Source organism: Marmota marmota, unplaced genomic scaffold (assembly GCF_001458135.2).
Source record: "Marmota marmota marmota unplaced genomic scaffold, marMar, whole genome shotgun sequence".
NCBI lineage: Eukaryota > Metazoa > Chordata > Mammalia > Rodentia > Sciuridae > Marmota > Marmota marmota.
The window spans coordinates 33,359,987-33,377,131 of record NW_025999990.1 but is presented as its reverse complement, the minus strand read 5'-3'; the positions used below and the strand labels follow the sequence as shown (position 1 = coordinate 33,377,131).

Below are 17,145 nucleotides of genomic sequence, written 5' to 3'. Positions count from 1 at the left end.
AGGCCTTTGAGAGACAATTAGGTCTTAATGGCAGAGACAGCCTGAATGGATTAACCTGTTCATGGATTGATCTATTAAAGGGTTATGAAGGGAGTGGCTTTGCTATAAAAGAGATCTCTGGTGCAGTTCAGTGATAGAGCTTTTGCCTAGCATGCTCCAGGGCCTGGGCTCAAGCCCAAGCACCTCAAGAAGCAAAATAAAAACAGGGAGTCCCTTTAGCACACAAATCTGTCTTACCACGTGATGCCCTGTGCTGCTTTAGGACTCTACAAAGCCCACAGAAACAGCAAGGTCTTCATTAAATGTGGCCCCTTCAGTCTGCAGAATCATGAGCTAAACTAACTTCTTATTTTTTTTTAAATAAACTTACCCAATCACAAGTCATTATAGCATCAGAAAATGTACAAAGACATCCACTACATTTAATGGCCTTACAAAGATATTTGATACTATTTATTCAGTTGTCATTAAGCAGGGGCTCCAAAGATTTCAAGAAAATTTTAAGTTTTTTACAATGTTATATTTGGTCCCATAAAATGTGAAAGAACTTTGAAAAATAGAAGATAGCGTTGAAATATAAAGTATATTATTACCATCATCAAAATCTGTAGGCTTTTCTATTTTTTGACACAAATGGATTAAAATCTGAGAGTATGCAATTTTCTTTTCATCTAAGTGCCTTTCTACAAAGGAAAGAAGACCTCTGCTCTTTCCACAGCCTCCCTTGCATGCATTCAGGTATAATATCAGCTGCTCTATTCAAGGTCTTAAATGCTGCTTGCGGTGGCACCTGCCAGTCCTCCCTCTTTCTTTCTGTTGAGCTTTGTCTACTACTATTCTCCCTTTCTACTCCCCACACATGTATCAACTCTGTCCTGTTACCCTCACCCTCATCCCTCACTCAGTGTGATGCATTCATGAGTAATACTTCATGGTGGCACTTAGCCCACCCATGGGATGTGATGTGAATGCAAAGTGGTGTTAATCCTACTTCTGAAAGTCAGAGAGCACTTTCCAGGAGGATTCTCTGAAAATTGATAACAGATTTTCTTCCAGAAAATTGCAGGACAAGTTGAACTCAGTCTATTTTAAGAAAATACTCTTGAAGTTTCCATTTCTAAAAACTAAAATGCTACATTTCTGGTTCTGCAAGTAATGCATGTCTTCAAACTATGTCCTTGATGTCATGAGATATTTTATACTATTTGTTCTTCAAAATGTATGTCAGAAATATGGATGAGATGGGGTACAACTTTGCAGTTATTTTTAAAGCCGTAAAAGGTTTAAAAAAGGACCTAGGTTCTGTGTCGAATTATATCAGCTAAAGTTTTCCAAACGTATTATAGAATTAGAAGACATGACCTCATTTTATATCAGATTCCGGGTTTTACATTAACCAAAGATCAACAAGGGATATAAAATCTAAGTTTTGTTTATTTAATTATTTCTTTATGTTTGCAGTACTGGGGAATGAACCCAGGTGCACTCTACCATTGAGCAACATGCCAGCCCTTTTTATCTTGAGATAGAGTTTCAGTTGCTAAGGATCTTGTTAAGTTTCGGACACTAGCCTCAGACTGGCAATCATTCTGCCTCAGTTTCCCAAGTAGCTGGGATTACAAGCATGCACCTCTACACCTGGCTGAAAAATCTAATATGTAAAACAGAATTAAGAGTTGATCATATAAATCAGTGGTAGAATGTTTACCTAACATGCACGGGGACCCTGGATTCAATTCTCAGCACTGCCAATAAATAAATAAATAAAGTTGAAAGTACAATATTCCAGCTAATAGAAGTCTAGCTTAAGCTTTGTTATCACTACTATTTTTTTAATGGAGTCTTATTGTGTTGCCCAGGCTGGACTCTTACTCTGGGATCAAGCTTCCCAGTTACCAGAACTGTAGGTGCCTGTCACTGCACCTGGCAAGCTTGATTACCTTTGAGGATCAAGAAGTCAACTAAGTCCCAAAGCAAAGACCTAATCTAGTTCTCAGTTTGAGCTGCAACAAGCCTCCTCATGGCTTTTACCCATTGCCTGAATTTTGCTTTCCAAACAATGTAGAATAACAATGCTGACTCTTTGGACATATTTGAAGAGAGCTAATGAGCTATTGTGTGCCCTTATAATCTGCTCTTCTTGAGGGTAAAAATACATACCATCTTTAGCAATTCTTTTTAGGTTTTAAGTTCCTCTTTATTTTCCTAAGAATATTTTCATCTGCCTATATTTTCCTAAAAATGCAATGTTTAGAATTGAACACGGTATTCCAGATATGATCTGCCCATTAAGAATATAATGCAACTGTTATCTCCATCATCTGAGTGGTACACTTTTTATAATGCCATTTAACAAATAGGAAAAAAAGATGTTAAGTTTCACAGTGACGACAAGTATGTAGCAGGCAGTCCAAAAATATTTCTGAACGTTGTTAAATGAAAAGCAAACATGTTTTCTTTGTTTTGCTGTTGTTGTTTTAAATTAAAAAAAAACAACTTGAATATGAAAGTAAATTTTTATGAGACCTTGAATTTTTAAAATATCCACTTTCTCAGTGTATTTGATAACTAGTTTTAACTTGGATATTGCACCACTTTTGAGGATCAGTTGGATTAGCACCAATAATCATTTTTATTTAACTCAATTTTAAAGCCATATATCAACTTAGAAGTGATTTTAGGGGTGGGGGGGTTACTGGGGATTTAACCCAGGGATACTTAGCCACTGAACCACATCCCCAGACCCTTTTTAAAAATAACTGTTTTATTTGTTTGAATTAGTTATACATGACAGTATAATGCATTTTGACACATAATATCTAAATGGAGTATAACTTCTTATTCTTCTGGTTGTATATGATGATCCCCAACAAAAAGGGGATTTTTTTTATTTTGAGACAGGGTCTTGATAAGTTACTTAGGGCCTCAATAAGTTGCTGAGACTGGCCTCGAACTTGTGATCCTCCTGTCTCAGCATTCTGAGTCGCTGAGATTTACCAATAAATAAATAAATAAATATTTATTTATTGGCACTTAGCCTGCCCATGGGATGTGATATGAATGCAAAGTGGTTTTAATACACTACCACACCCAGCTCAGAAGTGATTTTTACCTGAACAGAATTCCACAGGATAGGACTTGGAGCATGAATATAATGTGAACTTTGGCCAGCTGTTGTTTTATGGTGATAGCACTTAATGATATCGTGTTTTTTATCTAAGGGAGCAAAGGGCTTATTATGGGGAATCATCCCAAACAGGAAATTGGCATGATCTGTTTTGTAATGTAATAGTGAGCTGTTGTTGTTTTAGCAGAATAGATATTTATATGAACTGAAGAAATGTTTTCTGTAGGAACCATGTAAAAGAATTGCCTAATCTAGGCCGGGGTTGTAGCTCAATGGTAGAGCAAGTGCCTAGCATGCGTGAAGCACTGGGTTGATCCCAGGCACCACATGAAAAACAACAACAACAACAAATAAAGGCATTGTGTCCATCTACAACTAAAAAAGATAAAATAAATAAAAAGAATTGCCTAATCTAAATGCCTTAGTCTGAGATTAGAGAGTTTGGAATCATGGCTTTGTCCAAGCAGATGATCACAAGAAACTATATGTAAAAATTGTGTTTGCTGGGGCTGGAGTTGTGGCTCCCTGGCAGAGTGCTTGCCAAGCACGTGTGAGGCACTGGGTTTAATTCTCAGCACCACATAAAAATAAATAAATAAAATAATCTACAAGTTAAAAAAAATAGTGTTTGCCAACATCTCTCCAGTAATTGCTATCATGCTTTCACATAGCAAACCCTCAAAAAGACTTTATAAGTAAAAAAAAAAAAAAAAAAAAAAGTGCCAGGGGTGGGGAGTGGGGTGGGGGATGGAGGATGCCTGGAAGAAGTAGAAAAGGACCAGAGGGGAAAGAGGAAAAAGTTTCAGAAACATCACTTAAAGATTCATATGTTGTATAAGATGGGGTCTCTAAAAATCAGTATGCAATCTCTTTATTGTAGAGATGATAATTAGTCAGCTATTTGGCTCCTTGACACTTACCTAAAAAAATATATATAGAATAACTTAAAATAGGAAAAGTTTATTTTGGCTAATAGTTTTATAGGTTTCATTCTGGTCAGCTGGCTCCCTTGCTTTGGAACTGAGGTGAAACACAACATGGTAGAAGGACATGGTGAAAAAAAAAAATGTATTTAGTTCATGGCAGCCAGGAAGCAGAGAGAAAGAGAGGAAGGGCCAGGGATAAGATATAGACCCATGTGCTCTATTTCCAACCATTCACCACCTGCCTACAATTTCTACCACCTCCCAGTATTCCATTCATCTATCAATGGATTAATCCACTGATGAGGTCAAAGCCCTTGTGAGCCACAAAGGGTCAAGACCCAAAAAGGGTCATGAACTGTAGTTGAAAAACATTATTTTGACAAATAGTGGTGATGATTTACAAACTTTTCTGTATCCCTTTAATTTCCCTTTTTCTTGTGAGCTGTATAATATTTGGGGCTGAACCTGAGATCTCCCCAGGATATGAACAACAGGGTGGAGCTAGGTAATTCCCACTATTTCATTATAGTTATGTTGAAGAATATCATAGGAAAGCATTATTGAGAAGTCCTGGAAATACAGCAAGTATAATAGTCAAAGAAATCCCAGTATCTTGGAGAGACACTTTAGGACTCACTGAGTGAAAGAAGGGAATAATCCACAAGCTCTGTCAGTTAATGAATAAAGCAAGACTAATTATGTTGTATACAGGATGCTTCCATCTGGGTGAGGTGACACATGCCGGTAATCCCCGAAGCTAGGCAGGCTGAAGTGCTGGGAGCCATTAGCCAAGTAGGTATGACAATTTCCTTGCCAGCGTACCCCATGTTGCTTAGTGGAAGGACTCGTGGAAATAGGACATTTTGCAGTGACATTGCAGTTAGGTGACCTTGCTCAAGGACCAGGGCAGATCCGGGATTAGGGTGTTCCCGGTTTAGGATAATCGGGTTTAGGGCGTTCCAGGTTTAAGATTATTCCTGCTGGGAATAGGGCATATCCTGCTGCCTGAGTTCCCCTTGAGTTCTCACGGGATTCAGACAGTATTTTTTGGGAGATAGAAGCCCAGTGGAGGTGGATTTGGGCAGAGAACGTGGATTTCCCCAGAACGTGATTGTAGACGGCTGGTGTGAGTTCGGGAATAAAGAGTTGCTGTTTGAATCTACAAGCTGTGTTGTGGCTCGTGATTGTGTGCCCAGCCAGACTGCGGCATTTGTGCCCAGCCAGACTGTGGCACTGAAGCAGGAGGATTTTGAGTTCAAAGCCAGCCTTAGCAACTTAGTGAGACCCTGAGTAATTCAGTGAGATCCTGCCTCTAAATAAAATATAAAAGCAAGGTGCAAAGCAACTCAGTGATACCCTGTCTCTAAATAAAATACAAAAAAGGGCTGGGAATGTGGCTCAGTGGTTCAGTGCCCCTGAATTCAATCCCCAGTCCTCCCTACTCCAAAAACAAACCTGGGGCTGGAGATACAAATTAGTGGTAGAGAGCTTGCCTAACATGCACAAAGCCCTTAGTTTAAGCCCCAGCACTAAACACTCACATGCCACCAAAATCCTAAAGATGTATGTATGTGTTTTATGGATTATTAAGCACGTTAGTTTTTGTTATGGTTTGCTTTTTTTTAGGTAGTGCTGGGATTCAAATCCAGGGCCTTGTGCATGCTAAACTAGTGTTCAACCACTTAGCCATATTCCCAGCCCAGGTCTAGGGTGCACATTCTCTTCCAGATCTCCACAGTATATAGCATGTTATGAAAAGCTCAAGTAGAGGATCCCAAATATGTTCCAAAGAATTGAGATAGAGGTTTAGGATAAGAGAGAAATATAGAATCTTAAGCGAAACACCCTTCAGCCATTGAGATGAAGAAAACACATGGTAAACCTTGGCCCACGCCATTGGAAAATGAGTGAAAAAAATGAAAGCCCAGAAAAACTGGTGTGAAATTGTGCAGCTCCACACTGGATCCATCTCCAGTCCAGGCCCTGATACAGGCCACTAATATTGGAGCCCCAGCCCAAGTCAGGGCTGATTCTCACTCTAGAGACAGCCAGCATTTTCCTTTGAATATTGTCGTGATGGGCAAAATGTACAACTTATGCAGAGAAGGGGGAGAAATAAAGAATGTCCACACGCTTCTGCCCTTTTCAATGCTTTATTCATTCCAATCCCTCAATACAATTTCACTGTATACGTTCTTTTTTTTAAAACAAATTAATACATTTTATTTTATTGATTGATTTTTTAATTCATTTTTATGTAGTGCTGAGGATCGAACCCAGGGCCTGGCATGTGTGAGGCAAGTGCTCTATCGCTGAGCCACAACCCCAGCCCCACTCTATATGTTCTTAACCAAGTGCTAGACACTGCAATAGACATAATTAATTCACAGCAAACGATTTTAGATTAATTCTAAGCACTGCAAACACACTTAATCATGACAGGCTCATGACAGACATTCCCTCTTCATGCTAAGCTCAAGTGTCAAATCAAAAGTCTCCAGCCTTAGACTTTAAGTCCAACAGATGCACACTCACTCAGACTGTGGTGATCAGATCAGGAACCAAGGCAGGCTTCTCCTGGGGTGGAGCTGATGGCTGGTTGAAAGAGGGGTCATAAGGAGAAGTCTCAGTTCTCACCAGGGTCAAGATGTAGCTGTAGAGTTTGAGAGTGGTGAGGAAGATGCAGAGGATCAGGTAAATGATGACTAGAGTTGGGATGTCACCAGGTTTCATTAGGCTCTCCAGTATGAGGGCATCAGTGTCAGCGGGCTGAATGTCTGTACATTTGCTCCATCATTTATACTAAATTTTGGGGCTTCTGAGCCCCCTTTCAATCCCTATCAGCTGCCACCAGATTTCTCAGTGACATCATTTGCCCTGGGGTTAAAGCATCTGGTCTGGTGTTCCCTTCCCTGATTTTTTTTTTTTTTGCCTTTCTCCCTGTCAGGACTAGGACAACTTGACTGAGACTTTGCTCTGAGCTTGTCAGGGTGGGGAAAATTGACTTGTTTGTGCCTGAGGGTCATACTGGAGGGCTCCATAGGTGTGCCTGGTGAGACTGTGTTACTGCTGTTGACCAGTGACGAATCCTTGCTTCCACAATGTTGAAGAATAACACCAGAGAAGCATGCCGAGGCAAGGTCAGAGTGGAAATTAGAAGTTTATTAAAGGACAGCAGAAAAGACTTCTACCGGAAGAAGAAGGGGACCCAAGAGATGGAATCTGTGGAAGTGCGGTTGTTTCCCCTTTTTATAGTTCTTTTTTTTTTTAATATTTATTTTTTAGGTGTTTTTGGACACAATCCCTTTATTTAATTTATTTATTTTTATGTGGTGCTGAGGATCGAACCCAGGGCCTCACAAGTGCTAGGCGAGCACTCTACCGCTGAGCTACAACCCCAGCCCCTTTATAGTTCTTTCAATGATGGCATGTAGGTGGGAAGGCCCAAGGGGTGGGACAGGTGGGTCAAAGGAGTAATCTGGGCAGGAAGGACTTCTGAGTCAGCATCTTCAAGTTTGCTGGGGGCTGTTCATTAACACTTCTTTGGGATGGGCTCTGGCCTTGTGCTCTTCCGGGACTTCATTAAAATTCCAAGAGTTGTTCAACTTTTCCCGGAATTCATTTTCAACATGGCCTCCATTTTAGATCTCACTCAATATTAGACCCGATTTACCTAACTACACTGACTACCTAACTTTAAATCTGGCTTCATTCCCCCCTCTAATTTTGGGAACTCCTTACTGCTATAAGGAAAGGGGGCGAAGATCGTTCTGGCTTCTTCAGGCTGAAAGGGGATGATGTTGGGCAAGCAGTTTGGAGTCCCCCTTTAAAAATCAGGTCTATCAACAGCAGGTTTCAAACTGGAGTTTTAAATGGAGTTGCTTAGGTTAAGGCCTAAGACCATCCTTACAAATGTCTATCTACCTTCCTAAATAAACCTCTGTCTCTGCATTTGTCTGGCTCCTGCTGAAATTCTTTTCCATTATGAATTCCCAATAACTCAATTGGTCCTGAGTTGAATTCCCTCTCTCCTCTGGGAACTCTTCGGACCCTTCTCCAGAGACCTCTTTTCTCCTGTGACAGAATGATGTAGGTTTCCCTTCCCCCTGCTTGTAGTAGAAGGGCTAGTGGCAAAGAACAATGAAGACACTGAAGAGGTTCTCCCTGTGATACTGCCAGTTACTGGTGACGAGTTCTGCTCCCTCCTGTGTTGAAGTATAACATTAAAGAAGCACACCGAGGTAGCATATAAAGCAAGGTTTATTTTTAAAGGGATAACAAAATAAATTCAAAAAATAAAATAAAAAGGGGCAACACAGATTTCTCCAGGGAGGAAGAAGGGGGCCATAACTGGTATCCTAGTATTCTCATATCCTGGTATCCCCTGAAGTGAGGACAATTAGCCTTTTTATATGACTTAGGTTTCCTTTGTTCTGTTCCCTTCCTGCTTATCTCCTTCCTGCATAGGTGACTAGGCCTAGGAAATGCTTGGGATGGTGAAAAGGTGGGCAATAGGGGCACAACAGGTAGGCTGGAGGAGTCTGAGAGGAGTGCTCCTAGCAGGAAGTGGGTCCAGCACGAATTAATTAGCAATTCCCATTCTGCTCATTAACAATTCTTTAGGCTGTGCAATGTAAGTGGGGCTTTGGGGGAACTAACATTTCAATCTCACTGGGGCAGTTTACGATTTCCTGGCCTCCATTTTCTCCATCAGACTCCATTTACCTAGCTACACTAACTACAAGTCCTTTTTTTTTTTTTTTTTTGAATTTTTAATATTTATTTTTTAGTTTTCTGCAGACACAACTATTTGTATGTGATGCTGAGGATCGAACCCAGGCTGCACGCATGCCAGGCGAGCGTGCTACTGCCTCAGCCACATCCCCAGCCCTAACTACCAGTCCTTAAATCTGACTTCACCTGGTTGGGCTTCAAAAGGAAGAGCAAAGAAAGGAGCTCCACATTCTTGGGATAATTCAAGAAGAGCAGTTTCTAAAAGTCAGTTTGCATACGAATCATCAAGGTTGCTTTTAAATATTGAGCTTCCCAGACAGATATGGTTGTGTAGGCCTGTAATCTCAGCTACTGAGGAGGCCATAAGAGGATCACAAATTCCTGTCTAGCCAGTCTCAAAAACACAAAGAGGGCTGGGATACAGCTTAGTTGTAGAGAATCTTTGGGTTCAATTCCCAGTATAGGAAGGAAAAAGCACAGTGGTCTTCCTGGGGCCTGCCTCTAGAAATTCTGATCTAGTGGATCTGAGGTTTGCTATTACTAATATTAAAATAGGTTAATTCTGCTGGGGATATAGCTCAGGAGTAGAGCACTTGCCTGTCATGTATGAAGCCCTGGGTTCAATTTCCAGTATTGAGAGAGCGGGGTACATAAATCCTTTCTTTGTAGCAGCAGCAATACTGAGACCAGGGCTCAGCAAGTGGTGTGCCACAAGCTACACCCAGACCTTTAAAAGATTTTTTATTTTAGGCTGAGGTTGTAGCTCATTAGTAGAGCGCTAGCCTAGCATGCATGAGGCACTGGGTTCGATCCCTAGCACCACACAAAAATACTAAATAAACAAAATAAAGGTATTGTGCCATCTACAACTAAAAACATTTTTTAATTATTATTATTTATTTTTACTTTAAGCCAGGTACACACCTGTAATCCCAGTGGCTGGAGAGGCTGAGGCAGGGGGTTCACAAACTCAAGGCCAGCCTCAGCAATTTAGTGAGGCTCTAAGCAGCTTAGCAAGACCCTGTCTCAAAATAAAAATTAAAAAAAATTTTAAAATGTGAGAAGCTAGGGATGTGGTTCAGGGGTAAAGCATGCTTTGGTTCAATCCCTGGGACAAAAAAAAAAAAAAAATTTGCTCACTAAATTGCCCAGAATGGCTTCAAACTTGCAGTCCTCCTGCCTCAGCCTCCTGAGTAGCTAGGATTGTTGTGGAAAGCTTAGTTGTTGTTATCAATGCCAATCAATAATGAGGACACAGTTTTGAGAAAAAGGAAAAAGAAGGTTTATTGCTTTGCTAGCAAAGGAGAAACACAGGGGACTCTTGTCCCAAAGGCTTTGATTCTGCCCGTCAGCAAGAACAGGGGGCTTTTAAAGAGGTGATTCAGTGGTTGCAGTTGTGGTTCAGAGGTGGAGCACTCGCTTACCATGCATGAGGCACCAGGTTTGATCCTCAGCACCACATAAAAATAAAATAAAGATATTGTGTCCACCTATAGCTAAAAAGTAAATATTTTTAAAAAATTTTTGAAAAGAGGTGATTCAAAGGCTACATTAAACCTGTTTTCTGTTGGAGTTGTAACTCACTTGTTAATTTGGAAGATAGTCATTTCTTACATCTTTTGGCACAATCCCCAATGTCTATATTACTTCTTTCTTATGGTGGGTGTGTACTCCGGGACAGATAATTCTGCCTAGGATGGAGAAGGAAGGTGATCTTGTTTCCCCTGAGATTAAGGAGGGAAAAAGGGTAGGGAGGAACTGGGAAAGAAGAAGAGAAAAAAATAAGTTCCTTTTAAAAATCAGTTACCAAGCAGGGCATGATGGCACACACCTGTAATCCCAACAGCTCTAGAGGCTAAGGCAGGAGGNAAAAAAAAAAAAAAAAAAAAAGAACAAACACACACAAAATACCAGAACAAAACAAAAGCAACAATACCAAGGCAGCCAGGCATGTTGACACATGTCTGTAATCCCAGTGGCTTGGGAGGTTAAGGCCAGGATCACAAATTCAAAGCCAGCCTCATCAAAAGTGAGGCATTAAGCAACTCAGTGAGACCTTGTCTCTAAATAAAAATACAAAATAGGGCTGGGGATGTGGCTCAGGAGTCAAGTGCCCTTGAGTTCAATCCCTGGTACCAAAAAATAAAAATAAATAAAAAACCAAGGATTATGTCTGCTATTCATCTGCAGACATGAAGACTATTTAAATAGAAACAAGGCCTTTTCTTCTTGTGATTGTTAAACTGCAAAGTAGATTTTCTTAAGTGGGTTAATCTGTGTAAAGAACAATGTCTGGCACACAGTATGAGTTCAGTAAGTATAAGCTATTTATTGTATTTTTTTTTAGGATACATAAGAGAACAGTTGTTATGTAGATGAATCAGTGCTATAAATGATGCAGAGATGGGTTGCAAGATCTTGTTTCATGGGGAGTTTATCTTCATATCTTAAAGTTCTGGGTCTGAACATGAGCCAAGTAAATAGTGAAGAGGCTATACAGTATCCAAACAGCTTTTGTGTGTGTGGTGATAAGGATTGAACCCAGGGCCTTGTGCATGCAAGGCAAGCACTCTACTGAGCTATATCCCCAGCCCTCCACACAGCTTTTGACATTAGTGATACAGTCCTGTTTAAAACAGTTGTGGAACAAAAATGTTCCATGTGTTTAAAACTGGTATCTAAGTTGTCATCAATGGCACAGTACAAGTAACAACATTGCTAAAAGTTCACCTTCACAAATGAAGGTTACCTAATGACACTTCTTTTCTCTACTTCCTCTCAACAGATTGTTTTCAATTTTATTTTGTTTTCATTTGCTAAGTTGATGAACACCCAAGCACTGATCCCAGTTTAGGTTTCAACTTTGTTCTAAATGCTTGGATAATGACCCAGATTCTCTCTCTTTTTTAAAGCCACAGACTTTCAGCCTAAAGTGAGTCAGTCACTCAACTGACTCAAACAGATGAGTTTCTATGTTGGCAAGTGAGCAACCACGTGTTAAACCTCCTTGAAAATTTCCAAACCTAGGTGCTCACGTGGGTAACATCTTGTTTTATCAAGTTTGCTCTACTCCCACGAGAAAAACTATTCAGTAAATATTCCATACTTGAAATTTTAGAGAACAGCAAAAAAGGAGGTCTGCAAAAAGTTCAGGGCTGTTCAGAGAGGCTCAGCCTCTTTCCTGGGTCCTCCCTTCCTTGTGTGCAGACCAGAATGTTTCCAAAAAAAGATCAGCATCTTCATTGCACTTTGTGTGTGTGTGTGTGTGTGTGTGTGTGTGTGTGTGTGTGTGGTGTTGGAGATTGAACCCAGGGCCTTATGGATGTGAGTCAAGCACTCTACCAATTGAGCTATATCCCCCACCCTAGAATATCCTTTTAAGAGATTTTCTAGACTCTACTTTGTTTAAAGCTAATGAAGATGAATTTAATCCCTTTCAAAACATGTTACTCTATTTTTAGAAAACTGTTGATAATTACAAGTCTTTTGCTTATGTTCCTTCTAATTGTGTCCATCTATGCTACCTAGAGCCCTGTGCCCACTGAGAAAAGCTGAGGGAATGCATCTCTCATAAGGTGGCAGTCTTTCAGCTATATTCAGACAGCCTTGACACCCATTCTCCAATCTTTTATCTTTTCTTCTCTGGCTTCTGAAAGAGGTGGGAGGTAACCATGCATATGCAATATGCATAGCTTGGAAAGAGACTGGAGTGAATTATTGTTAAGTGTGAATCCAATTATATTTAATGCACTTTATATACAGAAACTCAGCAGCAACAACAAAAAATTTCTAGAACATACTAGAAATGTTCTTATAACCTATTGGGAATTTTTTTTTAACTTTGTATTATTTTTGTTTTTCAGTTGATGGTAGATCATTTTTACTGAGATTCTTTTGCTTCTCTCACTCTCTGTATTTTTCTTTTCTTTTCTTTCTTTCTTTTTTCTTTTTTTTGTACTAGGAATTTAAATCAGGGCCACTTAACCATTGAGCCACATCCTTAGTTCTTTATTTTATTTTGTTATTATTATTTTTTTTTATTTTGAGACAGGGACTTGCCAAGTAGCTGAGGCTGGCTTTTGAACTTTAGATCCTTCTACCTCAGCCTCCCAAGCCACTAGGATTATAGGCATGTACCGCCATGCCCGGCTCTCTGTAATTTTAAAATAAAATAAAAATATAAAAGGCTGACATTTTGACTGAGTGAGGACAGATAGCAGATGCTGTGGACTGCACCAATTCTTCCTTAAGTGACCCAGGAGGTTTTAAATGGCTTGAAGACAAAGGCCTATAGTCATCTCAGTATCATCAGTTCCTAGTACAAAACTATGCCCAAAGTTGGCTTCAATAAATGCTTGTTGCATTGAATTTACTTGAGTTTTCAGAAATAGAAAGATCACCAGAGAAAGATATAGACTAGGAAAAAGGAATTGAACTAACTTCAAGGAAGATTTTTAATATACCCTTCTAATCTTATCCTCCTGCTTATGAAAAATGCCCTCAAGAAGATGAAAAATTCTCCTGACAACCATTTGGCAAATGTCTAGGAACCCTCCTACCTCCAGTGTAAAAGCTTTGTCTTTTAACATTTTTTTTTTCATGTATTTGTTTTTGCAGTGCTGGGGATCAACCCAGGGCCTTATGCATGCCAGGCAAGTACAACCCCAACCCTAAATCTCTGCCTTTTAAAGTATCAGTGTTCTGATAACCCCAAAGCGTCCCAGCCTGTGTCATCATTGGCATTCTTTCCCTCCAAGTCACTGTGCATTTTAAACACAGCCGTTTAGGGAAAGTGTTTTTAAACAAAGGAGAAATTGTAATGATAGGCAGAGATGCGTTGGGAATTATTTTGATGGTGAGTACTTAAAACTAGGAGCCAGAGAAATTCAAGTCCCTGACTTGACCAAGAAATAGAGAAATCCCCAGGAGAAAAGTTTGGGAAGGAGAGAAGCTGGGAGTCACAACCAAGGTGATACTGCAGTTTTCTGGAACTCCCCAAAGGATTCAGACCCAATGGCCTAATTCCTAGAGAGTGGGAGGACTGTGGTTGACAGCAAAGTGCGATTGGCAGACTCTTGTAAGTGCAAAACACCTCATGAACACGTGCCTTTGTTTGAGGACTGCTTGTACTTTAACCAGATACTCCAATTAACAGCAGAACTTGCCCTGTTACAGGAAGCATAACTGTTTTCTGAGAGTGGAACAGGCACCAGTCTTGGGACTTGGCCCTGGACTTGCTCCTGTAGGAAGGGGGTGGGAGAGTGTGACTCAGCTAACAACAGAAATGCAGCCAGAAGAGCAGAGGACAAGGTCCCCGGGGGAGGCCACCAGTGTTAGAGAGGGCTCTTGCTTGATGTTGACCTCTACTCACCAAAAAGCCTGGGTTTCTGGGACAGGTTCTCAGTCCCCACAGAGTGAATAGGCAAATGCGAGGCAAAGTTCTCATACCAGCTTTTGTATCCAGTATTGGTAGATGGCATGGAACTGTACTGGGTGGCACTTGTCTTGATATAAATATCTTCCCCTTTCATCTTCAACCAGGTCCTGCTTAGGACAATAAATCATGTCATTTTTGGCATGGAACACTTGGAAGGATACCAGACAAACAACTTTTGTAACAGGAACCAAGGCAAAGGCCAGCTTTATAAACTGGGGCAAGAGGGGATCAAGGTGAGAACAATGGCCCAGGACACTGGATGGGATAAGCCTGCTACCCTTGTAGTTACTGGAAATCTCGAAGACAGTTCTAACCATATCCCATGGATAGAAACAGGAGTCTATTTTTATTCACAATGACCCTTGCAACCCTCTGAAATAGAGAGGGTTATGGTCTTCTTAAATGGGTACTTCTTTTTTTTTTCTCTCTACTTTCTTTTTTTTGTATTGGAGATTGAACCCAGGGGTGCTTAACCACTGAACCACATCACATTCACAACCCTTTTATTAGTATTTTATTTTGAGACATGGTCTCATCAAGTTGCTTAGGATCTCGATAAATTGCTGAGGCTGGCTTTGAACTTGCGATTTTCCTGCCTTAGCCTCCCGGGAGCTGCTGGGATTACAGGCATGTACCGCCACACCTGGCCTTTTTTTTTTTTTAATATTGCTAATTGAACCCAAGGGCGCTACATCCCCCAGCGTTCCTCTTGGTACCACTGAGCTACATCTCCAGTTCTTATTTTTTTATTTTGAAGCAGGATCTCACTAAGTTGCCTAGGTTGGCCTTAAACTTGCCATGCTCCTTCCTCCGCCTCCTGAGCAGCTGGGATTACAGACTGCACAACCATGCCTGGTTTACAACTGTTTTTGTATTTGCAGCCTTGTAGTTGAGAGTGACTGTGATTTACCTAACAGTTAACATAGTATTAAGTATCCTTGAAGAAGACAAAGGCTTTCATGGCGTATTCTTTTCAAATGTATGAACACTGTGCCACATAATGCATAGGTTATAAATTATTTCTAACCTAATTGGAAAGCTAAATAGTTACAAAAATTTTTAACAGTCCAAGACTCCAACAGAAGAAATACCAAAAATTGGTGTCTGGCTAGGCGCAGAGGTACATGCCTATCATTAGGAGGTGGAGGCAGGAGGACTGCAAGTTCAAGACCAGAACTTAATAAGACCTTGACTCAAAATTACATCCCTACCCCCCTTTTGATTTTGAGACAGGGTCTCACTAAGTTGCTCAGGGCCTCCTTAAATTGTTAAGACTGGCTTTAACTGGAGATTCTCTACCTCAACCTCCTGAGTAACTGCTATTACAGTTAGTGCCTCCTGGCTAACTGTAATATTTATGGGAGTTTAAAGGGGAAGAATAACCACTTTAGGTTGGCAAGATTAAAGAAATCTCATGTAGAAAATGGGACTTTAGGTCTTGAAGGATTCCCCATTTATTAAGTACTTATTACTTGTGAGGCATTTTCACATGTGGATTCTTTTTTTTTTTTTAGTTGTAGATGGACACAATATCTTTATTTATTTATTTTTATGTGGTACTGAGGATTGAACCCAGTGCCTCACACGTGCGAGGCAGGCGCTCTACCACTGAGTTATGAACAACTCTATGAAACTAGTATTCATTTCCATAGTCTTCAAAGAAGGAAAACAAGGCTGAGAGAGTTTAAACAATCTGTCCTCTATCACTCAGCCAGTAAACAGCAGAGAGGGCTAAGACCCATATGTATCTTCCAAGTTTCTATTTTTTCTAAGGGGGAAAAATTTCACACACACACATACACACACACACACACACACACAAAAATCAGTGGTCTTCAGAAAGAAGAGTGAGAACAAATGCAGGAAGGTCTCTTAATGGAAGGTGTGTTTAGAGTTCCCTGGCAGTCCTATTTAACAAGAGTAGAGGTTTCAGGAAAATGAAAAAGTGGAATTCCACCTAAAATATTAAGTAGGGAAAAGTTTGTGAAAGGCTGGAAATAGCTTGGTGCAGTGGTGCACATCTGTAATCCCGGTGACTCTGGAGGCTGAGGCAGGAGGATCACAGTTTGAGACCAGCCTGAGCAAGTTAGCTAAACTCTGTCTCAAAATAGAGGGATGTAGCTTAGTGGTAGAGTGCCCTTGGGTGCAATCTTCAGTACCAAAAAAGAAAAAGAATGAAGTGTTGAAAGTCTTGAAATAACAGTGCCAAGAGCAGTGGGGTGACTGTTACTGTTTGGGCCTGGACCATGAATGCCTGGTACCCAGAATGGACTGCACCTCTGGGTCCTGGGTTGTGCCCACTCAGGTTGCAAGGGCAAGTATTTGGAGGAAGGAGCTGGGTGAGGCAAGGAGGGAGAGGAAGGAGAGGAGGAAGAGATGGAGGAAGAGGAGGAGTTGGAAAGGAAAAAACTTAACCAAGATTTGACAGATAAATCACAAACTAGAAAAGAAAACAAGAGATGTTGGAGTCATGTAGCACATGCATGAAAAGCTTTATAATTAGTTGAGTTTAAATGTTCGCCTTCCCATCTATTATGTGTGAACTTGGACTGGTCACTTAACATCTCCTTATTCATGAAATATGCCGACTTTATGGTGCATTTTGCATTGACCCCCCCAAATCTTTATACCTCCACTGATCCAGCAAAGCTAATCGTGGGAATCCCATTCTCTTCTGCTAGTGATTGGCTTGGGGGTGGCTAATGACATATGCTATGGACTGAATTGTGATTCTACAAAACTCGTATGTTGATGGTAATTTGGAAATAAGACCTTTTGGAGTTAATTAGGTTTAGGTGGGTTCATGGAGCTGGGCCTTCTTGCCAGGATTAACGCTCTTATGAGAACAGATATAAAGAATTTGTTCTCTGTCCTCTCCCCCTCCTTTTTTCTGCCCCCCCCCTCTCTGATACAGTAAACAG

At 40.5% G+C, this 17,145-nt stretch overlaps 1 long non-coding RNA gene across 1 annotated transcript; it reads right to left on the bottom strand.

Annotated features, from left to right (window-relative positions):
* Nucleotides 1-696: 696 nt before the first annotated feature.
* Nucleotides 697-7,270, bottom strand: LOC125617791. Its single transcript, XR_007348907.1, has 4 exons — nt 7,113-7,270; nt 4,262-4,270; nt 1,172-1,177; nt 697-708 (listed from the first exon to the last, which is right to left on the bottom strand). It is a non-coding gene; the product is annotated as an uncharacterized LOC125617791 (long non-coding RNA).
* Between the last annotated feature and the right edge of the window lie 9,875 nt (nt 7,271-17,145).